Below are 25,459 nucleotides of genomic sequence, written 5' to 3'. Positions count from 1 at the left end.
TTACTGGTTCTGTGTTTGTAATAGTGCTTTGGACATAAGGAACTTAAATAAACATGAACATAAACTCAAACTAGAAATGCTGTACCTAACAAAAATTTAGATTCTAACCAAAATGCTGATAATGAGAATGTTAATATTGAGCCTATCAAATATTTTGATCTCTAACCAACATGCTAACAATAAAAATGTACAAAATGATGACTTAATGACCAGAAGAGTCAACTCATATTAATTTATCTTTGTCAATAAAAAGTTAGACAAAGCTACAGTATTGGTTGATAGGAGGGAATTAAAGGGTTTACTAGATTATGGGAGCATGATCACACTTCCTAAACAAACATATGTCTGTAAACAAAAACAAATGATGAGAGTACGATAGAATAACGTGTCCTTAGAAACAGGAAGTAACAACCTATAACAAAAGTAGAAATTTAAACTCTATTGTGCACAATACTACATCCCATAGCTTCACTGCCTAGTTTAACACATGATATTATAATTGGCAAGGATTTTCTTGAGATCAAGACACTGTGAAAACTACTGGGAAAGGAAGCATAACTGGATACTCTGTAAAATATAAAGTGAGGCAGCAATAGCCTGACACATGTTAGAAATACACAGTCTGATAAATAGAAAGGGAGACATACAGAAACTTGAAAAAAAGCAGAATCTGGCTTTGGATAGAAGAGACAGAAGAACCTATGTGCTATCAGAAACAGTTAGTATGTTTTACCAGAAAACCAGAACTATTAAGTCAGTGAAAGAAGTCAGTGCAGAAACTGAAGAGTAAAAGCCATAGTGTATTATATGGATCCATGTTAGAATATTTAATTTATTAAAGTAATGAGGCATGTCTGTGTAGATAGAGAAGGAGAAACTCACACCATACCTCTGAACTGTACAGATTTTTGCAGAATTTCAAGATTTTTAGCTCATATTTTTGGTCCATTTTTCATAAAAATTTGTTTTTCTGGCAGATTAGTAGCAAATCATTAAAGACTAAAGTTAGAAAATAATGACAGACATTTTAGTTTCAAACTTCATACCATTTAGAAAATTCATGCTAATTCAAAACTTGTTATTCTATCAACGTTCTAAGTTTATAAGAGTAATATTTAAAATTGTCCCTATTTTTGGGCCTTTGTCTCACTTTTATTTATGGCTTTGTCCAGATTTCTTACTCTACGAGGTTGAGAGGTATGCTTACAACAATAAGCCCACTTAGAGAATAAAGTCAACTTGAAAAGAGTCTTAGATTTCCCTCAGTGATGTCAACATAGAGGCCTAGGTATGTAAAGTGACAGAGGATATTGAAGTAAAAGTAAAGGAGTTGCCAAAACCAAAAGCAGAAGAAAATCATTAGCATGTGTGTCCTTTGTACAGGAAGGAATAAAAGAAGAAACACCTATACAGTATTTGTTGATGAAGAGGCTATACCCTTTACTTAATGTCAATGCACTGATGAAAGTATTCTTGACTTGGCAGATTTGCAATGAAAATGTATTTTGTAAACATCTTTATTAATATCACACATTGCATAATGACGTGCACAGATTCAATTATAAAAGATAAAGCAAACCATTGTAATAATTTTTCCTTTGCTGACATTATATAAATATGACTTTTGTTTTGACAATTATTCAACTAACATTACATAGACTGCTGAGTCATGCCTTCTCTGAAATTAAACGTTCTGTATGCATTGTTCCTACAGATTTCATTTATTTTCATTTATTTCAATAGCAACATAGATTCATAGGGGGCTGATTCAGGTAAAATATGTTGATTTTGGGTGGTTGTATGTGTGCATTTGACGTGATTGAGTAAAGCTGATATTTTTATTTGAACTGAATGGAAAATATGGTCCATGTTTTAAGTTATTCATTTATGTTTTGTTCTAACGTACAAACAGATTTAGGTTTGAGGGTTGTGTTATATGCTTTGCAGTTGCCTGTGTCAATGTTTTGCATATGCAGTGTTGTGTAGATATGTTTACTTTAATTTCTTTGCGGTATCATACATGTGGTAGATTTAGAGGATTTTTAGCAGGACTGAACTGGTGTGCAGACAAATGCTTGGCGATGTAGTAAGGATGTAGATGAAGTTCTGAGGGTGTGCCAAGAGTGTATATAAACCAAAATATCTACTCATTGTATCAGATGCATGTTTTATCTAAGTCTTTCTATAGGTTTACCTTTAGGATAGATATGTGTATAAAATGTAACTAATTTTATAAAGAGTTGAATGCTGAACAACTTTTGAAAATTTGTATATGTGAAACAATACTTGTTTAGAGAGATCTCTAGATTGAACAACTTTTCACTCACATAACCCTATTATCTTGGTTTGTTGTAAGTTATTCAGCTTTTCCTGTTAAGCATAAGAAACTGGGAAAACTACTCATGCACCAATGCACTGGTCCAACGCTTCCTGAAATTCATCAGTTCCAATGACCTGGACCAGCTCATTCTTACCACCACTAGAGCAAGCAACATCCCTGACCTGGTTATTACTAACATGGGCTACCATTGCTCTACACAACTAGTCAATTCCTTCCTGGTTAGATCCGACCACAAACTAATCACCATGGAAATCCACATTTCACCCACGCCCCCTGCAAAAGTATCCACCATGAAAAACTCTCCAAAGCTGACTTTGGACTCCTAAAAACAGAGGTGGCTAACTTCACACACTCATGCCAGTTGAAAACAGATGCATGACTGCTGAATCATACACCAGTGCACTGTACAAACACGTATATAAATGCATGGAACTAGCCATACCCAACAGAACCAAGCTGCTCTCCTCCAAAAAAGGAAGCCAATCTGGTGGTCACCTGCCATAAACAAACTCTACAATAGAAGGAGGAAACTGTTGCAGAAAAAGATGAAGTACCAAGACTGGAAAAATTCCCTTATTAGCCTCAACAAAAAGTTGAGATCCCTCATCAAAACCTTCAAGGCCAGCCATGTGGCAGACACTAAAAACAACCACAAAGCCTTCTATAGTTATATCAAGAATCTCCATGGCAATACCCAGAGTTGCTCTGAGTTACTGCACAATGGTACCTCCTTTACTGAGCCAACAGATATTGCCAATATACTGGCCAACAGATTCAGTGCCAACTTTACCCCCCCCCCCCCCATTTGGTGAAATCTTTACCCTTGGGTGAATTCAAGCAAATTATTCGGAATACTTCTGAGGAAAAATTTAAAAAGAAGTTTGTGATGGAAGCAAAGGATAGACTTATGAAACGGGGGTACAAGGTGAAACACATGTCAGGCTTATGATGAGGCATTTGGAAAAAGGCATAAGAATGTAGGTGAGAAAAGGAACACATTTGTTATGAATAAGCATTTGGTTACCAATGCTTTTGATGATAAAGTGTTGTCCTTTTTTTCTCGGTATTCGGGCTTTTCAGAAGTGATGAGAAAAGCGATTTTGGATCTTTGGTACATTTTTGTGAAGATGTGGTAGTAGGAAATTTGTTACCGAAATATGTTAAATTCTCATATGGGCGCTATGCTAATTTAAAGGAATTGTCGAATATGCCTATAATAAGTGTTCCTGAAGCATCGATTGGTGTTTTTGCTTGTAGATGCTGTAAAGTATGTAGCCATATTAAAAATATTTCTGGCACATGTATTAATGGAAAAAGATTCACTTGTAGGGGCAATTTTGGTTGCAACTCTTATGGGGTGGTTTATATTGTAGGATGTGGTTGTACCAATGTTAAATGGTACATTGGTCAAACTAAGAGGCCGGTGAAGGTCAGGATTATGGAGCATTTGAGGGACATCAATAATAGGAACTTGAGGAGTCCAGTGGCTGAGCATTTTGTGAACATTCATGGGGGCAGCATCTGTTCTTTTTTCTTCAGTATTTTGGCACAACCTGTTTTATCTAGAGAGGATGATATAGTGAAAAAGCTGAATGAATTAGAAAGTAAGTTCATTCTTAATTATGGAACATTATTTCCTAGGGGTCTCAATCTTGAGGTAAATTTGTAAATGTGTGAATTAACTTGCTTATTTGATTGTATTTAAAATTTTGGGTTTAAAAGTTCTTTATAAATATTTAAGGAATAAGTAAAATGTATTGAATGTATTATTATATTCATAATTAATTATGTTATGTAATTTATTTGAAAAGGTGATGAAATTTAAAAAGTAAGCTATGTTTAAGGTTTATGCTGGCTGCTTTTAGAAAATGTGTTAGTTGCACTTTAAAAATTTAAAAAATTGAAATGTATTATATAATTTTTTAATTAATTTGTTTAATTGAACTGAATGGGGTTTGAACCTGTGTATAAATGTTGGTTGTTTGGCACTGTATTTTATCCGTTGAAGGCGAATGGCTGAGGTACCAGTGGTGGAGTAAAAAATCAGAATTCTTTTTTATGTGGTCCTGTTTCTTGCTGTTTGGTCATATTTATTATTTGCGTGGTAAAGTGGTCGAGTGTTTTTTATTATATTATTTTCTTTAACCCAAGATGATAATGAAACCCAGACATCAGCAAAATCTCCATTCATAGATATTAGGAATGAAATCTCTAAGGATATAAATGACATTTCTATGAAAATAAATTTGAACACTATCTTCCATAGCCAAAATATGTCTCCTCAGGATACTGTCAGTGACTTTTATGACATTATTATATTCTGCATTTGTGACCACATACCAGTAAGATACAAATTTATTGGAAAATTAAAGAAAAATCTTCAAAGGAATCACATAATTACTAAGATATACAACACAATAAAGAAGTTCTGCTCAATGCTCTAAATTTACTATTGTCATAAAAACAAATCTACTTAAATATGGTACAGGTTGTACTTACCTTTGTTATCAAACCTTCTAGCTTTAAATATGAACTTAGCTTGGTCACAAAGGCAGAAAGCAATTATAACATATGATTCAATTAAATCAGAAAACTGAAAGGGAAAATTGTGAATGTAATATAAGTAATGAAGTAATCACGCAGCCAGAGGACTCAGTGAATGTGCAAGCAGAAAAAAAGTTGCTTAAATCTCACAATAAGTAAACAAATATGTCAGAGTGCAATATAGGTGAGAAAACATCCTTTGTATAACTAAATCCATGATAAATGCTATCAAAAGTAAAATTAACAAAAACTTGTATTCCGTGTGACCAGAGAGCATACCTTATGATTTCATACACAGAATCAAGGAAACCCTAACAAAATTACTATCAATCATGCTAAATCAAATGCTAGCATGTGGGCACAGCCATGACTTATAGCAGCCGGCTATAGTGGCACCAGTTAGCAAAGGGAGGACCATATCAGACCAAAAGAATTTTAGACCCAGTCAAATGTTTGGAAGGACAGTAGATTGAATAGCATACAAACCTATAAGATGGCTCTCCTCAGTAATAAAACCCCAGTAGATTGTATAGCATACAAACCTATAAGATGACTCTCCTCAGTAATAAAACCCCAGTAGATTGAATAGCATACAAACCTATAAGATGACTCACCTCAGTAATAAAACCCCGGTAGATTGAATAGCATACAAACCTATAAGATGGCTCACATCAGTAATAAAACCCCGGTAGATTGAATAGCATACAAACCTATAAGATGGCTCTCCTCAGTAATAAAACCCCATTAGATTGAATAGCATACAAACCTATAAGATGGCTCTCCTCAGTAATAAAACCCCAGTAGATTGAGTAGCATACAAACCTATAAGATGGCTCTCCTCAGTAATAAAACCCCAAAGAATACTGCACACTGTGAGCTGTGTTTCAAACTACAGCAACAATAACAAAACAAGGGTGGCCTAATGGTTAAGGTGTTTGCTTTACAAACACAAGGTGCAGGGTTTGAGTCTCACAAGGGATAATTGGCTAGGCTTAAAATGGCTCGCAAGGGCAGTTAGCTTAGTAATAATCTATGAACCTAAGAATCTAAAGGGTATTCATATAATTTTCTGTCAGAGGATGACCTAAGATTTGATAGTCAATGTGAGATGGCAAAAATAAAAGCTGATTGTGTGCTGAGATGCATAGGATGAGTTGTTTCTAATAGAAAAGGGAAAGATTATTTTTCTGTAATACTGTACACTGTTCTTAAGGCTCTCACATATGTAAACACAGTGATAAAATGAAGTTTGTGAAAATGCACACACGATACAATAAGCTATACTCAGGGAAGTTAATATGTATGAAAGAGAAGGGGTGGTGGACATGATAGCACTCTTTATGTACCTCAGCGGACATTACAAACCCAGGATAATTCATCTTTCTGAAGATAAGACTTGTAGAAGCAAGGTAGCACCATCTGGCTTTTAAGGGTGAATGATTTAGTGGTGATATGTGGAATTTTGTTTTGATGAATATGATTATAGCTGCATCTACATGGTACACCTGTTAAGGTAATTGTGAAATCATAAGAGTGAGTGAATTAATGCACCCTTTAACCATAAAATAATTTCTAGCGTAATACAGAAACTATTGAGGTTATGTGTTGATGGGGGAATGCAGAACATTAATTTTCTTTGATAAAGGTATGCCAAGTGGTCCAAGCAGCCCTTATCTTTTAACAAATGAAATGATTCTGTGGTTTCCTCCAAAATATATTCTTAAAAACAAAATAATTATCTTAACAGCAAATATTTTAAAGCTGTTCACGAGTCTTCTCATTGCTGCTTCATATTCTCCAAAAGAGGGATATTTGCTTCTTTTCTACTGAACACAACAGGAAATGCTCTTCCCTTATTGATTGCACTGGAATGCTGTTACACCAATTAAGTCACTGAAAGAAACAAGACCTGAGGAGCTTCTAGAAGTTGTATGTGGAGTCTTGCTCCTCATGCTCTCAGTGAAATATGTTATGCTCAGTCTGAGATTTCCACTTAACAAAATGAAACAAACAAGAAAAGTAAGTAAGCAAGCAGGCAAACAAGCAGTTTCTAGAATACAGGTGCCCAGATGTATGCCTAGAGCTGTTGAGACGACTGTAATGCACTCTTCTGAACATTTACTGTTACAGTCAGCATTTCTATAACCATAATTTTCATTTTAGAGCTTCCATAAATGGATGCGTGCCTCCTTCTTCAACCCAGTTTTTATGGCCCTCACCATAGTTCCATACCTTCCCATTATTGTCTTTATAAATTTTTTTCTGGTTATCAATTACTTTACTAAACACAGTATAAAAATCAAATAACATTAATGTCCGTATTTAAAAAAGTCCTAGCTATTACTGGTATTTGTTAAATAATGAATACGGTAGTTCATTCTTTGATAAATGCCATAATAAAATATTATTAAAATAGATATAAACCAACGGAGTAAATGTAAATAATTGTCATTATTGTCATTATCAAAAACACAAATTACAAAGAAATCAGTATGTGGGATGAATATAATCAAAGCAGGGTGGATCCCTGTCTGAATAGTAATACTGATGTATGTTGTTGGTTTGATATTGTGGCTTTTGGCAATAATGATGTAAACAAAAAGAAAAGTGTATCATAATAAATCCATGGATCATGTGAGTTCCATTATGTTTTATCATTCTGCTAGCAAAGAAGTTGATCAAGTAATCAACAAAATAGGAAGAGGGGATTCTTACATCTAATAATCAAGTATGTAAATGTATTTAAAACGCGTCTATATCACATCAGCGGATGCTAAAAATAGCGAATGCTGGTATCTCAAACTTCAAAGTCCGAAAGCTGAAAACAGCGAAGGAACGGATCAACAAACTTTTTCCCAGGGAAAAAATTCACTGGTCCATTCTCTGGGCTTTGCTGTTTTCTCCACTGTGGTGCGATCTCTGAGTGGGTATATTTAAGTTGAGGGGGTGTGGTGGGCAAAGCCTCCCCAGTTAATTTTGATGGCATACTCTTTTTTTTTTTTTTTTTTTTGATCAGAAAATTTTTTCCCTGGGGAAAAAAAATTGCTGATCTGTTCCTTCGCTGTTTTCAGCTTTCGGACTTTGAAGTTCGATATATCAGCATTCTCTATTTTTAGCATTCACTGATGTGATATAGACCCATTTAAAACTATTCCACTTCAGTGTGTAAATGTGGTCACCATATAAAGGATGTGTTAAAGAAATATGTTTGTAATGGTGGGTGGGCCAATGCTCAGAATAAAACTTCTAAATATGGCTATAGCATCAGTCAGTATGTTAATGATAATGACATACTGGTTCACCCTGAGACAGACAGCTTTTTTAAATTGCATAAGGGTGGCATAAATTTGGATTTATATTATATAGACGAAAAATCAAAATGTCGAATGCTCACATGAGCATAAATGCAGAAATTCAAAATCGCTATTGAGGGGGGCTGCACCCCCCCCTGCTAAATATATATTCAAACTCCGAGATCGTACTACATTGAGGAAAGGGCAAATATTCTGATCCTCACTGTACTGTGATCCAAAAAAATAAACATCGAGTTCCTGCATTTACGCTCATGTGAGTGTTCGACATTTTGACTTTTCGTCGATCTAAAGTAGACCCTATATTTAACAGTATGTTCATGTAATGTTTTATGTCAAGGGAAAACAGAATGCATGCTATTTATAAGGATTAGGAATCACCTCAATATCAAGAAAGAAGGAGGGAAAATGATTTAACAAAACATACCTTGGATGCAGACATTAATGTGATGTTCTGTTTTCAGAATTTACAAGCACTTTATCAAAAACTCTGAGAGGTAATTTTCCAGTAAGAATTAAACCAAAATGCTATGAGGCACCTGAATTTAAATGCTTCTAAGCTTGCTTAACACTGAAAGATGGCTGTCCTATCAGCTTTGGTAATGATGTGAGCTATTATATATTCTGTTTTGGCGTATGATTTTTTTTTTAAATGAAAAGGGAATTTTTTTCTGAAGTCCTGTGTTTATCAATGCCAGGTTCTGAAGGAAAAGCTACAAATAATTAAAGACCACTAAGACATTGAGTCAGGTAGGTTAATAACCTGGATAAGATTTTAAAGATATAGTCCATTACAATCATTTTACCACATCAACCATGTTTAGAGAAAATTTTTGGATGAATGCTAAAACACTTAATGGTGAGGTTCATGTAACATGGGCTGCTGGTCCACTGGTACAACTGACTGACATCAAGGGGTTCAGGGACTCAGTTGAGGATGATAAGTCAATCGAAGTGTGGCTGGAACATATGCTAGCAGTAAGATCAGCTCTTGTTGGATATTAAAAGAAGTGTCACCATATACAGGTTACTGGGAGAGGGCTCTGACAGGTGTCACACTGGCACTCAAGAGAGTATGTGTACTGATTGCTGGAAAACACTCTGTATCCAGAGGCTGTGGAAACAACAGAGTGAAAACTGTCAGTTCCTATGATCTTTTCATGTCCTAGGTAACAGCCTGCAAGCCCACCCGCCATAATCCTGGTGCATGTACAATATTACTAGAAAGGTGCAAAATCACCTGCCTGGCAAATGATTCAGACTACTCAAGCTGAATGTCTGTTGTAGATAGGAGTTCTTCCAACTGCACATCTATTCCAGGATACCTATTAATCTCATAAAGGAGTAATGAGTCTGAGAGTCATGGTAAGGTAATAGAATGATGGAACTGAAGTGTTCATAGTAACCTGATAAATGGACTACAGTTCAGAAACATAGGCCAGGAAAAAGAAACCACAGGATATTACTGCCCAGAGGAAATGTAATTCAACTGCAGCTAGGATCTGAGAGTGATAAGAAAAACATTATGGACATAGAACTGTGATGTTCTTAGATCAGGAAGCATAGCCCCGATGACAGCATGGTAGGCAACTACAGTGTGTAACTTTGTTGATCAGTCAGTGTTTCGATGTTTTAGAAAGGGCTTAGAACTATGTGAAAGCTCATAAACAAGCCCAATTCCATTAAGATGAAGTCAAGTAAACTTTAAATCCAAAGTACTTATGCATGGATAATTTGAAACTTTGTAATGTGTTGGAAGCTGCAATATTAAGTTGTAGGTCATTCCATAATTTTTAAATTCTGTATTTAAAGAAAAAGTTATAATTTTTTCCAATTTTGTATTGAAAACATATTCTCTCTTTACCACCTAGATATGTTTCCACCAGTATTAGTAGGTTGTGTTCCTTATATTGATGGAAGGAGATGGAAATTTAATTTCTGTGACTGTTTGCATAGAGGCACTTTTTGAGTTTTTATATGCCCAGATAGAAAAGCTCTCATGAAGACAAGTGATATTTGATAGAATTAAATGATAAATTTCCTTAACACATCTTCAGAATTGGCCTTATTAAGCTCTTTCAAAGTGGAATTACAACATCATGGTGCCTAAAAGAGATGGTATATAAGATTGATTTAATAATACAAAACATCTTCTAGTTATGGTGTTCATATATGAGTTAAAGTCTGTTACCAATAACCTGAGTTTTTTAAACTCTGATCATTCAAATATATTTTTATTCAGTCCATGACGATACCTTATATTTCCATGTCCAAGATGCATTGCTATTAAAAATCTACTTGGTTATGATGTATCCATTCTACTAACCTGTCCAAGTAAGATTTCAGTGCCCACTGATAAACAGGTAGATACCACACCTGCAGCACTAGCATCATCAACAAACCTCGATACTCAACAAATGGAAGTATATGGCATAGTAGATGTAAAAATATTGCAAAGGATCTATAACTGATCATGTGGGACTCTATTTTAATAAAAAATTAGTCAGATTGTATTCTCTTTATGTATATACAGAATTTTCTTCTATGTGATCAGTTTGGGATCTATCCCAATATTCATGGATTCAGAATTTAGAAGTAAAGGGACTTGATAATATAGTGGGGAATAGAATGAAATGTTTTTACCAAATCAAAGAAAACAATGTCCATGGGAAAACTGATGTAATTGGCCTCAATGGCATTTGTGCAAAAATATAACAGACTTGTTATACGTAGTCTGCCTTGAATAAATCCATTCTGGGTAATATTTTTTACATTCAAGGCTATGATCGGCATCAGTTTTAACATAACTTTTTCAAAACATTTTTCTGTAATACATGTCAAGTTAGCTGGTCTGCAATTTTCTGGACATCCTCACCATCCTTATGTTTTGCAATAATGTTGTCTAGTTTCAAACATGAGAGCAAGCCTATCTTCTAAGCACAACTAAAACAGAAATTTCAATCAATTGCAAATATTTATTTATTTATTTGCAGTTTGATTACCGGGGAAGTCCACTGGACTAAACTTGACCCATTTTCAGTAGAGGCACAGGGAGAAAAACTCCAACATGCATTATACAATTTAGATACAACTGATAGTTAATATTAAAGATCTTATGTAGAATAGTTACACATAAATGCATTCAATATCATACATAGTCAACAAATTCATTAAGCTTGAAGGTAGGGATCATACAGTTTCATTTGAGGAAAACAGATATGTGTTAGGTGTGGAAACAGTTTATATACAAACCTTTTAAGAAAATATAAATACACTTTACATACACGCATCAACAGTAGAATGCTATTTACAATATTTACAAGGTTGGGCTGTGTGAGGGTAGCTGTAGGAGTTGTTGAGAGCTTAGAGAGAAGCTATAGAAATTGTGGAGAGCTTAGATAGGCTCATAGGAAGATAACTATGAGAGTTGTAGAGCTTGGGAACCAGATCGAGAACCCCCTTGGATTAGGTTGTGTGAAGGCAAGTACATTTCCATTTAGTGGACAGGTGTTTGAAAAGTTGGGTTTTGAAGTTTACTGAGTTTGGTATGGTTCTTAGTGTGGAGGGAATGGAATTATATTTATTGCCTAGTGAGAAAGATAGCAGAAGTTGGCCAGCAGGACGTTTAGGTTTATGGATAGTAATTACGTTCTGATTTTCAGATCTGAGAGCTCTGTTGGGTGTATAAGGGGGAAAGATGTTAGTTAGAGTGGGACATTTTGTTGGGTGAAATATGAGTCTATGTGCAGTAGTGAGTTGGAGATATTCTAGGTAGTTTGGGAGTTCAAGCTAATTCAGGGATTGTAGGGTCAGGCAGTGATGGGTGGAACTTTTAGATTTAGAGGCAAATTTAGAGAGTTTGTTGTAGCAGTTTTCTAGTTTAGAGATGATAGAGGAGGACAGGTTGGTTAGGAGAGGGGCTCCGCATAATAAGGAAGGAAGAAGATAAGTCGAGGCCAGAGTTTGCCTGATAGAGTTGGAGAGAAAGCGATTATTCCTAAACAGCATACCTAGCTTTTGGTGGGTTTTCGTAATATTTTGTTGAATATGAATATCAATCTTGAGGTGTTCATCTACAGTAATGCCAAGTAGTTTGGCAGAGGGGACTACTTCTATAGGTGAGTTGGTTTGACTATAGACTTTGAAGTTGTTTTTATTGTAGGAGAGGGTCTTTGTGGGAGGGAATAGTAGAATATTTGATTTATTTGCATTGAGAGAGAGGTGGTTTTGGCACATCCAGTTTTCAGTTGCTGAGAAGGCAGTTTGGGTTTTAGTCAGCAATTCAGAGAGGTTTAATGATATTAATTAATTAATTAATTAATTAATTAATTAATTAATTAATATTTGTTCAGTGTGTAAGGGACTGGTTTATTGACTATTTTCAGCCATGACCAGAGCTAAAAGAGGAGAAAGTGCACTAGGCACTTGTTAATCAACAATATCACACACAAAACTAGTAAATGGTAAGACTGGAGCAAGTAAAATACAGCATCCAGAGACTGTATTAAATCTGCTGTTGAAATCTGCTTGTTCATAGGTTCATAGGTTCATACTAGGCTATCTGCCCTAGGGCATTTATAAGCCTAGCCAGAGTGTGTTTGGCTTTCGCCACCCATTTTAAATTAATTTTGCTATGCCTTTTTTTGAGGTTAGTATACTGTGCCTCGGTCTAACAGTGACACAGAAGTGATAGCCGGGGTAAACCTACGATCTCCCATCCACTCATCAAGATTCCTCTTGAAGAGAGTCAATGTGGGACTCTGCCTAACCTGGACTGGGATTTTATTCCAGAGTGAAGGGAGCCTCTGGGTTATGAATCTGTCCCTCCAGCATGTCCTATTTATTTCAATGCTGAGGTTAAAGTCTCTCGAGCGTAGCTCGATGGGATTGGATTTTCTGAGGTGCAGCATGTCCATTAATTCCGGGTTGGACATGGCTTTATTCGTCAGGCACAGATCGCCTCTGAGCAGGCGGTATGCCACTGAGTAGAGCTGGAGTTTCTTTAACCGGGCAGCATATGGCATCTGTTTGAGCCCTTTGATCCTCTTGGTGAGGTACTTTTGGGGTCTTTCCAGTTGCTGCAGGTGTCTGGTAAAGTACATCCCAAAAGGGGCATTGTACTCAATTATGGGCCTGATGAGGGATGAGTAAAGAGGTACGATGACCTCCCCTGATCTAGATGTGAATCCCTTCATGATTAGGTGGGCTATATAAAATGTTTTTCTAACCACTTTGGCCATGTGGTTGTCAAATGAGAGATTGCTATCAACTTGGGTCCCCAGGTCCCTAATGACTTTTTCTGTACTTAATGGATTACCACCTATGTGGTAATTTGTGGGCACTTTGTTTTTGCCAAAGGGGATGACTATACACTTTTTGGCATTTAGCTTGAGGCCATGGCTCTGGCACCAGTTGTCTGTTTCTATGAGGCCCTTTTGGAGGATGCTTGTGTCGGCTGGAGAGTTGATTATGGTGCCCAGTTTGCAGTCATCTGCGAACTTGGTCAGCCACAGTCCTTCCGTGTTGGCCTGTACCACCAAGAAATATATACCGAACAAGAGAGGTCCCAGGACTGAGCCTTGTGGGGTGCCACTTGTAACTGGTTTGGAGTCTGACATGGCTCCAGCAATTCTAACCATGTGGGTTCTGTCCTTGAGCCAGTTTGCAACCCATCTAGTGACATAGGGGTTTATATTTAAGCTGGTGAGCTTATCTATAATGCCCGAGTGGGGTATTGTATCGAAGGCTTTTGCGAGGTCCAGGTAGGCTGTGTGGACCACCTTCCCTTCGTCAATGGCCTTGGTGACTGTTTCAAAGAAATTGACCGGGTTTAAGAGGCAGGATCTGCCCTTAACAAAGCCAAACTGGGTAGGATCCAGTGTCTGTAGGTCCTCAATATCTTTATTTATGAGGTCCATGATGATCCTTTCCATAGCCTTGCAGACCAAGCTAGTCAGGCTTATGGGGCGATAGTTTCCAGGATCCGTTGAGGCACCACCTTTGTGGAGAGGGACCACTGCTGCTGTACGTCACTTTTTGGGTACATATCCTGTAGTAAGGCTAAGATTGAACAGTAGTTTTATGTTTGGGTTTAGCTCTTCTTGGAGTTCATGTAGGACGCAGCCCGGGACACCATCTGGTCCCATTGATGCTGTGTTTTTTGCTTTGGAGAGGGCGGCTCTTACCTGAGCATCTGAAATGTCAGGGGGGCAGCACTCTGTTGGGATAGATATTTGTCCTTTGGGGGAGAAGTTTGCACTGAACCTGTCAGCTAGGATGTTGGCAATGTCTGTGGGCTCGGTGTATTTTTTGTCATTTTGGACTAATTCTGAGCATATCTGGGAATTCCCACCCAGGTTCCTAACATAACTAAAGAAAGCCTTGTGATTATCCTTAGTGTCCTGTGCAATTTTTCTCTCGAAGCTGGCCTTAGACGATTTTATGAGTGCCCGTAGTTTTTGCTAATACTGATCAGAGATGCCTTCCCTTTTTGCGATTTTGCTCTATCATGTAGTAGCTTCCTCCTTCTATTGTATAGTTTGTTTATGGCTGGGGTCCACCAGACAGGATGTCTGCCTTTGGAGGATTGGGTCTTGGTTTTATTTGGGATTGCATGATCCATGCATTCCTGAAGGTGTTCATAGAATGCGTTTATAAAGGATTCTGCGGTCTGGGCCGTATTTTCCACAGGCCCGGGGCTTTGAAGGATTTCGCCTCGGTTTTGAGGTGTGTGAAATTTGCTTTAGAGAAGTTTTTCACTGTGGTTTTCTGGGCAGGGGTGGGGTCGGAATGTGAATATCCAGTGAGATTAGTTTATGGTCTGATCTTACCAGTGAGGGATACACTTCTGGTCTGGAGCATAGTGTCCCCATGTTGGTGATGATCAGGTCCGGTATGTTTTCCCCTCTTGTGGGAGTGGTAACAAGTTGTTCCATAGCATTTGAGTTTATAAATTCTAGGAACCTTTGGGCTAGGGTGTTGGAGCTAGAGTAATGCTCCCAGTCTATGTTTGGGTAGTTGAAGTCGCCCAATATAATGGTGTTTGGAGAGACCTTCATATTTTCCAGTGCGCCAGAGTAGCGTCGGTGATCTAGCACCAAATATGGCCATCGAGCGATTCAGGTAAGAGCTGTTTCCATGTGCACTACCAGCGTACGCGAGAGCTGCGCAGCTCACAGCGCTTGTATGCTAATTACCCCATGTACAGCAGTGTAGCATGCAAATGAAGGTATATAGTGATTCATGAAGTGGTGCAGGTGTAGCGTAAGCATGCAGAAATGTAAACCCAAAAAAACGGTTTACATTTTTTCAAACAGAACATCGGAGCCATGAAAGTGGACCAAACTTACGTATTACAATGTTAACATATGCCAATGGCTAAATATACAGCCAATGGCATAATAAACCATGCGCAACACATAAAAAATAACATTTAATGTCATGGCCACACTAACGCAAAGTACAACCGCAGTGCATGGGTGCACAAACGGGAACACAAGGAAAATATATTTAGATGTCATAAAACTGCAGTGTAACACAAATCATGATTTTACCATAATAGGCAATGGTATACATGCTACACCACAACCAAGGCTCAAGGTTTGCTAAGGGTCTGTGACAGTGTCCCGCGCGGTAACTAGGAATTAGTAGTCAATGTCATGCAAATGAGTCAAGTAATACTGAATCGCAAACGTCCTGCTGGCGTAAGGATGTACCACAGGGTGCAGCGGTACAACACCAAGGAGTGGCCTGGAGGTAAACATGATATCATGAGAGGTGCGCGCCACCGTAGCTGTAAGCACATTGGAGCATTGATAATCCAGGTTGCCTGTTGCTAAGCAAAGCTGCAGGATAGGGGTATATACCTAGCCATAGCTATGCTTAGCTGAAAGCACACAAGGTGACCAAACATGCATGTGAACATGGATGAAAATGCGCTCAAAAGCTGGAAACCGGGTGCGCGTGGGGCGCAACTTAGGTGAAACAGGAAGGTTACGGGAAGACAATAAGGAAATGCTGCAGCATGGTACTTGGAGTACAAATGAGTAATTAACACCTAGAAACTCACAGTGGGCCATAGACAACAGCTAACAAGGCTGCTAGCAGCAACCTGCAGAACAGGAAATGGGAGGTGCTGTACAGCAAAGAAAAGAGAACTGTCACAGTAGAACAAAGCAACTGTAGATCAGCTACATAACACATTTCCCAACACAATCCTGGGTTGTGGAAGCACAAAACAAGAAAGGCAGCAGCTGGATGCATGCCTGACAATGGGAGGTGAATCTGGTTGAAAATAGAAGTAAAAAGCAATAGATGAATCATGGCAGACAAGCATACATCAACACCAAAGGCCTCACAATAGCAGTACCTGCTGTAAAACCAATAATTACAATACCTTGCAGCTGGAATAGCATAAACACACCCAATGACACCAGCATCATCCATTGCACAATAGTATAAGTTGTGAATATCCCCCACACACACTTGTGCATTCCCAGACACTCTGCACCATTGGTGTATACAGATGGGTAACTTTTAATATGTATATGTTAGGGGCTGCCATAGCTTTGATTCACCAGCATGTGTTGGAGACTGACGATGGTGTGGGGGATGATGCTGACAACCATCTCAGGCAACAGAGGAGGAGACAAGTTTTCAGACCCAGGGTAACCTACCAGGGGCTACATGATCTGGAGATAGTAGAGTGTTACAGGGTGGACAGGGACATCATACAGCAACTTGTTGAGCTGTGCCGGCCATGCCTCAGAGCCAGAAGTAACAGAGGGGAACCATCCCAGTGGACACAAAGGTATGTGTAAGCTTGAGAATACTAGCCACAGGTACCTTTCAAAGGCCAACTGGGGATATCATGGGGATCTCAAAGGCATCAGCATCCAGGGTACTCCACCAGTTCCTGGATGCCATGTTACCACATACCAATGAGCACATACACTTCCCCCAAATGCAGAAGGAGATGGCCAGCAATATGCATCTCTTCCACTATGTGGCGGACTACCCGGAGGTACTGGGTGCAATAGACTGCACGCACATACACATCAAGTCACCACCCGGTGAGCAGAGTAGGCGCTACATAAACCACAAGGGATTCCCCTCCATCAACTGCCAGGTTGTGTGCAATGCCCAGGGCATTATCATGGATGTGTGTGCTGGCAGTCCTGGAAGCTATCACGACTCCCACATCTGGCATGCCTCACAGTTGTATCAGGTATTTGCCAGGGGGGGACATCCCATATGGCCACCTGGTGGGGGATGCTGGCTATGCACTGGAACCGTGGATGAAGATACCCATAAGAAATGCACACACAGCCATGCAAGAATGCCATAATGAGGCACACGCAGAACAGAAACCAGAATCATCATAGAGCACGTGTTTGGGATGCTGAAATCACAGTTCCGTTGCTTGGACATATCTGGTGGAGCCTTGCAGTACTCTCCAGGAACGTGTGCCCACATCTTCATAGTATGTGCCATGCTACACAATATGATCCTGTCGAAACAGTTGCAGCAGGGACAGAATGGTGAAGGCCCTCACAGCCCACCACCATTGCCAATGGACCCACAGGCACAGGGAAGCTCAGACCATGAACACCCTGTGCTAGCCCCAGTAGGCAGATGGAGGCGTGCCCAGTATGCCCATGCCTTGGCAAAGAGGGAATGTATAGCACACACACTGACAGTGTAGGCACTCAAGGACTGACACCCTTCTCCACCTGCACACACAGCAAACATGGATGGCACACACACACAACCACCTGTAAATTGTCATGTATAGGTGGTCTACTGTGTACATCCTACATAGGCAGTCCTCAACTATTGTACACACAACTGCCATTGGCACAAGGTAAGTCAATACCTGAACAGTATATTAACCTATCAGCATGTCTCCATACTGTATGTACAGGTTCATAGATACACAGGTAGGTACATGGCCAACCGCCAAGGCCACTTATAAGCATAGGCAAAATGTGTCTGCTGTACCCACCCTATCAGTGGAGCAGAGCCACTTGTGGGATCCCAGGGGTGTAGCTACTATTCACCACCCACTCTGCAAGGATTCCCCGGAGTGTTAGTGAGGGGTTTTGTATAATGTAATCAGGGATATGTTTCCAAATAATGGGGAGTATCCCTGACAGGAATCTTCACAGATGTGTACATGTTACATAGTATACCTTAAACACAGCTTACATATATAGGTAGTTCTCCACAGAATAATAAACACGTGGAACACACAACTGCTGAAATGTGCGTTTATCACCCTTGCACTACCAGTGCCTGCTCTGAGAGGTAAGATATCACTGCCAGGATTAGAACATGCAAACATGTACACATTCATCACAATAACATGCCACTAAGCTACCTGAGCTGTACCAATGGCAGTCGTGTATACTGACAAGTTAAAACCCAAAAGATAGGAATGTGTTGAAATAGGACAAACCGGCATGTACACAATGAAAGGTGTATGTTTTATATATATATATATATATATATATATATATATATATATATATATATATATATATACACACAATCATATATATATAGAGAGAGGGAGGGAGAGAGAGAGAGATATGTCGATATATGGGGATATAAATATATATGTAGATATATAGATAGGTTAACAACATCTACATAACCATGGAGGTACATATAAATGGGATACTAACCACATACCGACTGCTTTACATACCGATGCACATAATCCCGAGGCTTAAGGTCTGAATGAACACAGTACCAAAACACCAGATGCACGAGGTTTAATCTCACGATGTTAATGGACAGTTAGTCAGTGCTTCTGGTGTTGTGGTTTGGGTAGGTTACTGTGTGTACATGTGTTTCTTAGGGCTGTAGTGTGTGTAAGTGTGTGTTCTGTGTGTGGTGTGTGTTGTTGGGGGACTGTAATGTGTGGTTGTGGGTTAGCTTTGTGCGTCTGTTTGCATGACCTAGGATGTAGAATATTAAAGTAGTGGGTGGTGTGTGGGGCGCAGACACCTACATGGGGTGTGTAGGGGGGCTTGTCCACCTGCTCATACGTAGTATTGGATGGTTTGTTTGGATGTGTTGGGTAGCAGTGTGTCTGTGTGTGCATGTGTGTGTTCCATGTTCATGTTACCTTCGCGAGTTACTGTCAATGTCGGTAATGTGGGGTATGGGAGTCTGTTCCCTGGACTGTGTGTGTCGGAACACTGTGGTTTCGGAATTCAGTAGGTCTCCCGTATACAGCGGTTGAAGTGTTCACATATGTGTATAACATAGACCATAGCAATCACACATTCCGCCTCTACCAACCTTTATGAACAAAGGATATGGAGAGTATATGCCTATATACCATTACAAATATGTGCTATTGACATGAGCCAATGATAGTGTTACCACTTGTTCCACTTTGCGAAGGACACTCCCTCTTTGGGCGGTTGTGTCCTGACCATATATATTAAACGTGGCAAATTTCCTGGGATTGTAGGACATAATGATGCCACATATGTACTGTAATAGTTGCATACAATAGTTATTTCTGTATCTAAAGTACCTACATGGTACAGGAAACAGGATAAGCTACTAAACTGCTACAAGAATAAGCTTATAATTAGGCAAGAAAGGAAAGTTCTATCCCTTGTACTGACCGTGGGTTTGTATTGGCCTGTAAAATCAGATGTGTGTCCCGAAAAGGTTTCACTATGGCCATATGAAAAAGTGGCAATTCTAGTCAAAGAGGGTCAGTCACCAACACAACTACGATGACTGAAAATACCTATGACAGAAATACACAGCTATCATGTAGCAACACGTTATTACATTCAGATGTATTACCGAAGGGATTCAAGGACTAACATCACCTGCATGCTATACAGGAACCACATAACAGTGCCTTAATGAATCAGCCTGCAAATACCATTGTAGTAGTCCACAATAGGATAGGTGCTCATATAGGGAAGGAACCCTCATGCACATAGCAATTATGTATGAAAGCAGTTCCTACACACCTGCATTTGCTATGCACACCCACCAACACCACCCCCACACCCAAACATATTACAATACAAATTGTAATAACATCACAAATCATTCACACACTGTACAACATCTGCAGAAGCCTTAACATACCTTGTCAGAGACAAACTAACATGGCCCTAAGTGAAATAGCGGCTGTTCTACAATGGAACAGCTGCTGATGTAATAGGGTTTGTTTGCACTAATCCCGTTTCAGAGGGTTGTGTGTACACTGGGATGTGTTAGCAATTAGTGAGTAACAGCACAGTATGCTACATTTGTACACCAAATCAAGAATGCCTGGTGAGCACACTGTACACCACATAACAATTCATGCATAGCCATACAGCCTTGAGCTGGCCAAACATCCTTGCCAGACTTAAACATCTGCAGAAGTATCAGGTACAAAGAAACCCTGCATAAGTAGCACTGTTCTGAAATAAAACAGTTGTACTCACATGTAGAACTAAATTGTCTAGCCATTACACACAGTCCACGGGAGTCATGACGCTAATATGTCTCTGTCTCCATATAGCTGTTGAAATATATTGCAATAACACATCTAGGCCATCTCCCTTGAAGGTAAGGCAAACGAACAACCCCTAAAAGGAGTACTCACTTATACACCACTGTTGCCATGGTATCGGCTAATGGAGTAGCTGCACAGTTGATGTGCATCCAATTAACTACTTTAGAACAGCAATTGGTGGACAGGATACCACGTTACCGATATGTAACTAGAAAAGGATGTGTCATCACACATTCAAACCATCCATATATACCAGCGAAACATTACAAATAACATTGAAACACAAACCAAAAAGGATTGAATCAACTGTTAACGATACGTCGGGTTACTAATAAGGTATGTAGAACAGTCAGTATGTCTGTGTATGTAGTACTATTCTGTAGTATTTAAAGTGCACGCAATCCATATAGTGGAAACAGTTATCTTGTAGTGATGTATTGTTGAGCATAGTCACACTTGTAGTATTTGTGTGTACTGCTGTAGGTCACAAAGCAAACACTGCATACACCACAAGGGATGTTATATAAGGGCTTTGAACAGAAATACTCCTCACCAGCCGACATCAGTGGCAGAGTTGGTCCAACAAGTATGTGCTATAACAGGGGACAGTATATGTTGATATATTGTAACTGTAGCCATATGTATGGGTGTTATACAGAGAATAACATGTGGAAGGTTGGGACACTGTACAAGTATGTTTTGCATGGTGGGATATTGTGCCAATAACTGTGTAATGTACAGTATTGTAGGCAGATATGTATTACAAGCTACATAGCATTACTGTAATGGTAGGCAAACAGTTATGTCATTCAGCATTTACAATACACAATAACAGGATACATATGTCTTTTAGTGAGCTGACACTTTATCAGCATGATAGCAAAGTAAAATGGAAGAGCAATTTAACTATCCATGCACATAAGACATGTACTATGTGCAAAGGTAGGTACTAGGCTGTCTTACCAAGGGTATCTGTAAGCCTAGCTAGCATGTGTTGTCTTTCGCCACCCCCATAGGTTGGTTCCCTGGCCTCTGAACAGCAGAGCCAATAGTTCCCTGTGCCTCTGTCCAGCAGAGCCACTGCAGTGATCCCCGGGTACATGTCTATCTCCCATCCACACGACAATGTTTCCCTTAAAGAGTGCTCGTGAGGGGGCCCTGCCTGATTTTCATTGGAATCATGTTCCAAAGCACAGGGAGAGTGTCCGAGTCAGGAATCCATCTGTTCAGCATGTCCTACTCATCGTTGTGGTTAGGTGTATATCACTAGAGCATGTGGCTCTCAGGGGATTCTGTTTAGGTGGAGCATATCCAGCAATACAGGGCTGGACATGGGCCTTGTATGTCAAGCAGAGATCACCTGTGAGTATGTGGTATGCAACTGAGTACAGCTTGAGTTTCGTAGGTTGGGCTGCATAGGTCATCTGTTTGAGGTCAGTAATCCTCTTGGTGTGGTACTGGTGTGGTCTTCCAAGCTGTTGCAATTGTCTTGTAAGGTATATCCCAAATGGGGTGTTGTATCCTTTAATGGGTCTGATATGACATGTGTAGAGTCACAATGGCCCCTCGGATCTGGATGCAAACCCATTAGAGATTAGGGGGGGCCATGTAGAAGGATATTCTAACCACCTTGTCATTATGGGTATGGAAGGAGAGATTGCTATCTTCTGGTGTTTCCGGACCCGTAATACCTTCTTTGTATGAAGGGGACTAGCACCTATGTGGTAGTCCGCAAGTAATTAGTTATATCCAAAGGGGATGACTATGCACTTTTAGGCATTCAGCTTGACACCATGATATTAACACCAGGTATCAGTCTCAGTGCGACCCTTCCAGAGGGTGTCTGTAACAGCTGGGGAAACAATTATGTCCCCTAGTTTAGAGTCGTCTGCAAACCTTTTCAGCCAAAGCCCTCCTGTGCTTGTCTCTATGTCAGAGAAGTATATACCGAACATGAGGGGTCCTAGGACTGAGCCCTGGGGGATGGCAGTTGTAACTGGTATATAGTTGGACCTAGGGTATGCAACTCCTACTGTGTGTGTTCTATCCATGAGCCACTTTGCAAACCATCACATGACATAGGGGTTAATGTTCAGGCGGATGGGTATGTTGATAATACCAGAAGGAGAAATGGTGTTGAAAGCCTATGAGAGATCTAGGTAGGCTGTGTGGACCTCCTTACCCTCATCTAATGCCTTGGTAACTGTCTCTAAGAAGCCCACCCGGTTTAGGAGGCATGGTCTGGCCTTAACAATGCCAAACAGGGAGGGATCAAAGGTTGGGAGGTATCCAATGTCTCTGACAATGATCTATGATGTGCACCATAGCCTTGCAGACCAGGCTAGTCAGGCCTATAGGGAAATAGGTCCTGTGGTCCGTTGTGGTGCCATCTTTGTGGATTGGGATAACTGTTGCTGTGCGGCATTCAGGTGGCACTATGCCCGATGTGAGGTTATAATTGAACATGGTGCGTAGGTGAGGAGACAGTATGATCCAAAGTCCATGTAAAATGCAGCCTGGGATGTTGTCCAGTCCCATGGATGCTGTGGTATTGCCTTCAGAGTGTGCAGCTTTGAGAGGGATCTGCCAGGATGTTGCCAATATCCATTGTTTCTGTAATGTTCGTGCCTTTGTGCTGTAACTCAGAGCAGATCTGGTTGTTGACATCAAGACTCTGTGGTTGTTGGTATTAGTTGCGTTAAAGTTTTTGTAGCTAGCTTTGGAGGATCGTATAAGGGATCTCAACTTCTTACTGAGGCTGGCCAGGGATCTCCTCCACACATGGTATTGCACTCTCATTTGCAACAGAGTCTTCCTCCTGTAGTACAATATGTTTATGGCAGGGGACCACCAGATTGGTTTAGTTAATTATGAGTATAGCGTCCTGGTTCTGTTTGGTATAGCACAAGCTATGCACTCCTGTAAGTGCTTATAGAGTGCATTTGTGTAGGATTCAGCAGTTGCAACAGTACTGTCCATCTACATGGTTGTCATGATGTCCACCACGTCTGCCTTAAGAAGGATGTAGTTGGCCTTGTAGACATATTATACTGTGGTTCGCTTAATGGGGGGTAGGTGCGGGATGTGGATATCAACGAAGTTCAGCACATGGTCTGATCGGACCAACGAGGAGTTGGCTTCACGTGTGGAGCACCAGTCACTCATGTTGGTAATGGCTAGGTCTAGGATATTGTTGCCCCTGGTGGGTGTGTGGATATGGTGAGTCAGGGCATCGGTGTTTATGAATTCCAGAAACCGTTGAGCTAATGTGTTGGTACACAATTATTTTTCCCAGTTAATGGTGGGGTAGATACAGTGAGGCTTATGTGATAAGTGTGGTGTTGTGCGACTGTGTACCTTTTCCACATGACAGTCAGGCTCAGGCTTGGTTGGAGAGACCTTTACCTCCAGATTGACTAGATTAGTGCATCTCTCACAGGTTGTAGTGTTGGGTGGTAGGCGGAGAGGCTTGTCTGTGTACATGAGGCAATGTGTACATTGCCTCAAGATGTCCAGATTCATCAGATAGACAGGTGAGAACACTGGCAGTTGACTCTTGGACATGCCTGAATATAGAACTACATTCACCTAGATAAGTGAGGAAAGTGAGTACAACAGCTACATTACTCTACGCAAGTGAGAAAAGTATGTGCAAAACCTGTTCACCCTTACCTGTAGGTGATGTGGAAGATTGAGTGCTATTGTAATCATTAGCTTACGTACTGTTTACAAGTCCTGAACAAGTGCTTAGCATGAATAAGCAATCCAGATAGGGTCTTGGATAATATAAAAACATGGCCCCGTCCCCCCAACAGGTACACAAGCATATATCCATGTACACCACAGGGCCCCTGTACCCACAACTATGCAGGTACAAGCTACACTCAATCTGCATGGGACCTGCCCACATCACAGGTTGTGTCATACACATATGGCAAAACAAGATGCTCTCCACATACACATCATATAAAACATAGCTCCATGTCAGGTTGTGTACACACTGAATGGTGCACACCAACAAAGGGGGATCACCACTGATAATGAGAAGTACTGCACTACTACCCTGCTGAGTCTGGTCTGAAAGGCCATGAACCTTGATCACTTAAGTGATGTCAGCAGTACAGATGTAGATGACAGTATGGTTGATGTCACACTGCATATCATAACCTTGCCAGGTCATAGGACATCATCACCCATACTGTGTACCACCTACACTCGGTATACTAGATGTACATTCCTATGTCACAGGAGTGTTTAGCAACAGGACTGCTGGCAGAAACAACACTACAGATGGTGTTTGAATAATATGTGATTATCACACCAGTGGCAGCTACAGTATGTCAGGGTTAATGAATTCTATTCACCCTCATTGTTGTCCATACCTCACAGACAAACAGAAGGCATCTGCCTATTGAAGTATGCAAATGACTATTACCTAGGAGCAATAGCTGACTGGCATTGTCACCCCTATGTTAATAACCCTGTACCCATGAACTACCACTTAGGCAGTGGTCATCATAATGGACACTTGTGTGTGAGGGATGATGCTGGGCAGTTGTCTTTCCTGTGATAGCTACGTTACCACACCTGTCAGGGAGTCATATGTGGCAACCCTAATAATAATAGGGTGCCATTCATGAATATAGAGATCACTGTCCAGCCATACAGACCACTCAAGTGACCCATATCAGATCACATATTTCCTTTAAGGGGTATTGGCCATGT

This window comes from Protopterus annectens, chromosome 2.part1, assembly GCF_019279795.1.
Source record: "Protopterus annectens isolate FY-2018-M chromosome 2.part1, PAN1.0, whole genome shotgun sequence".
NCBI classification, from domain to species: Eukaryota; Metazoa; Chordata; order Ceratodontiformes; family Protopteridae; genus Protopterus; species Protopterus annectens.
This window is presented reverse-complemented; position numbering follows the sequence as displayed.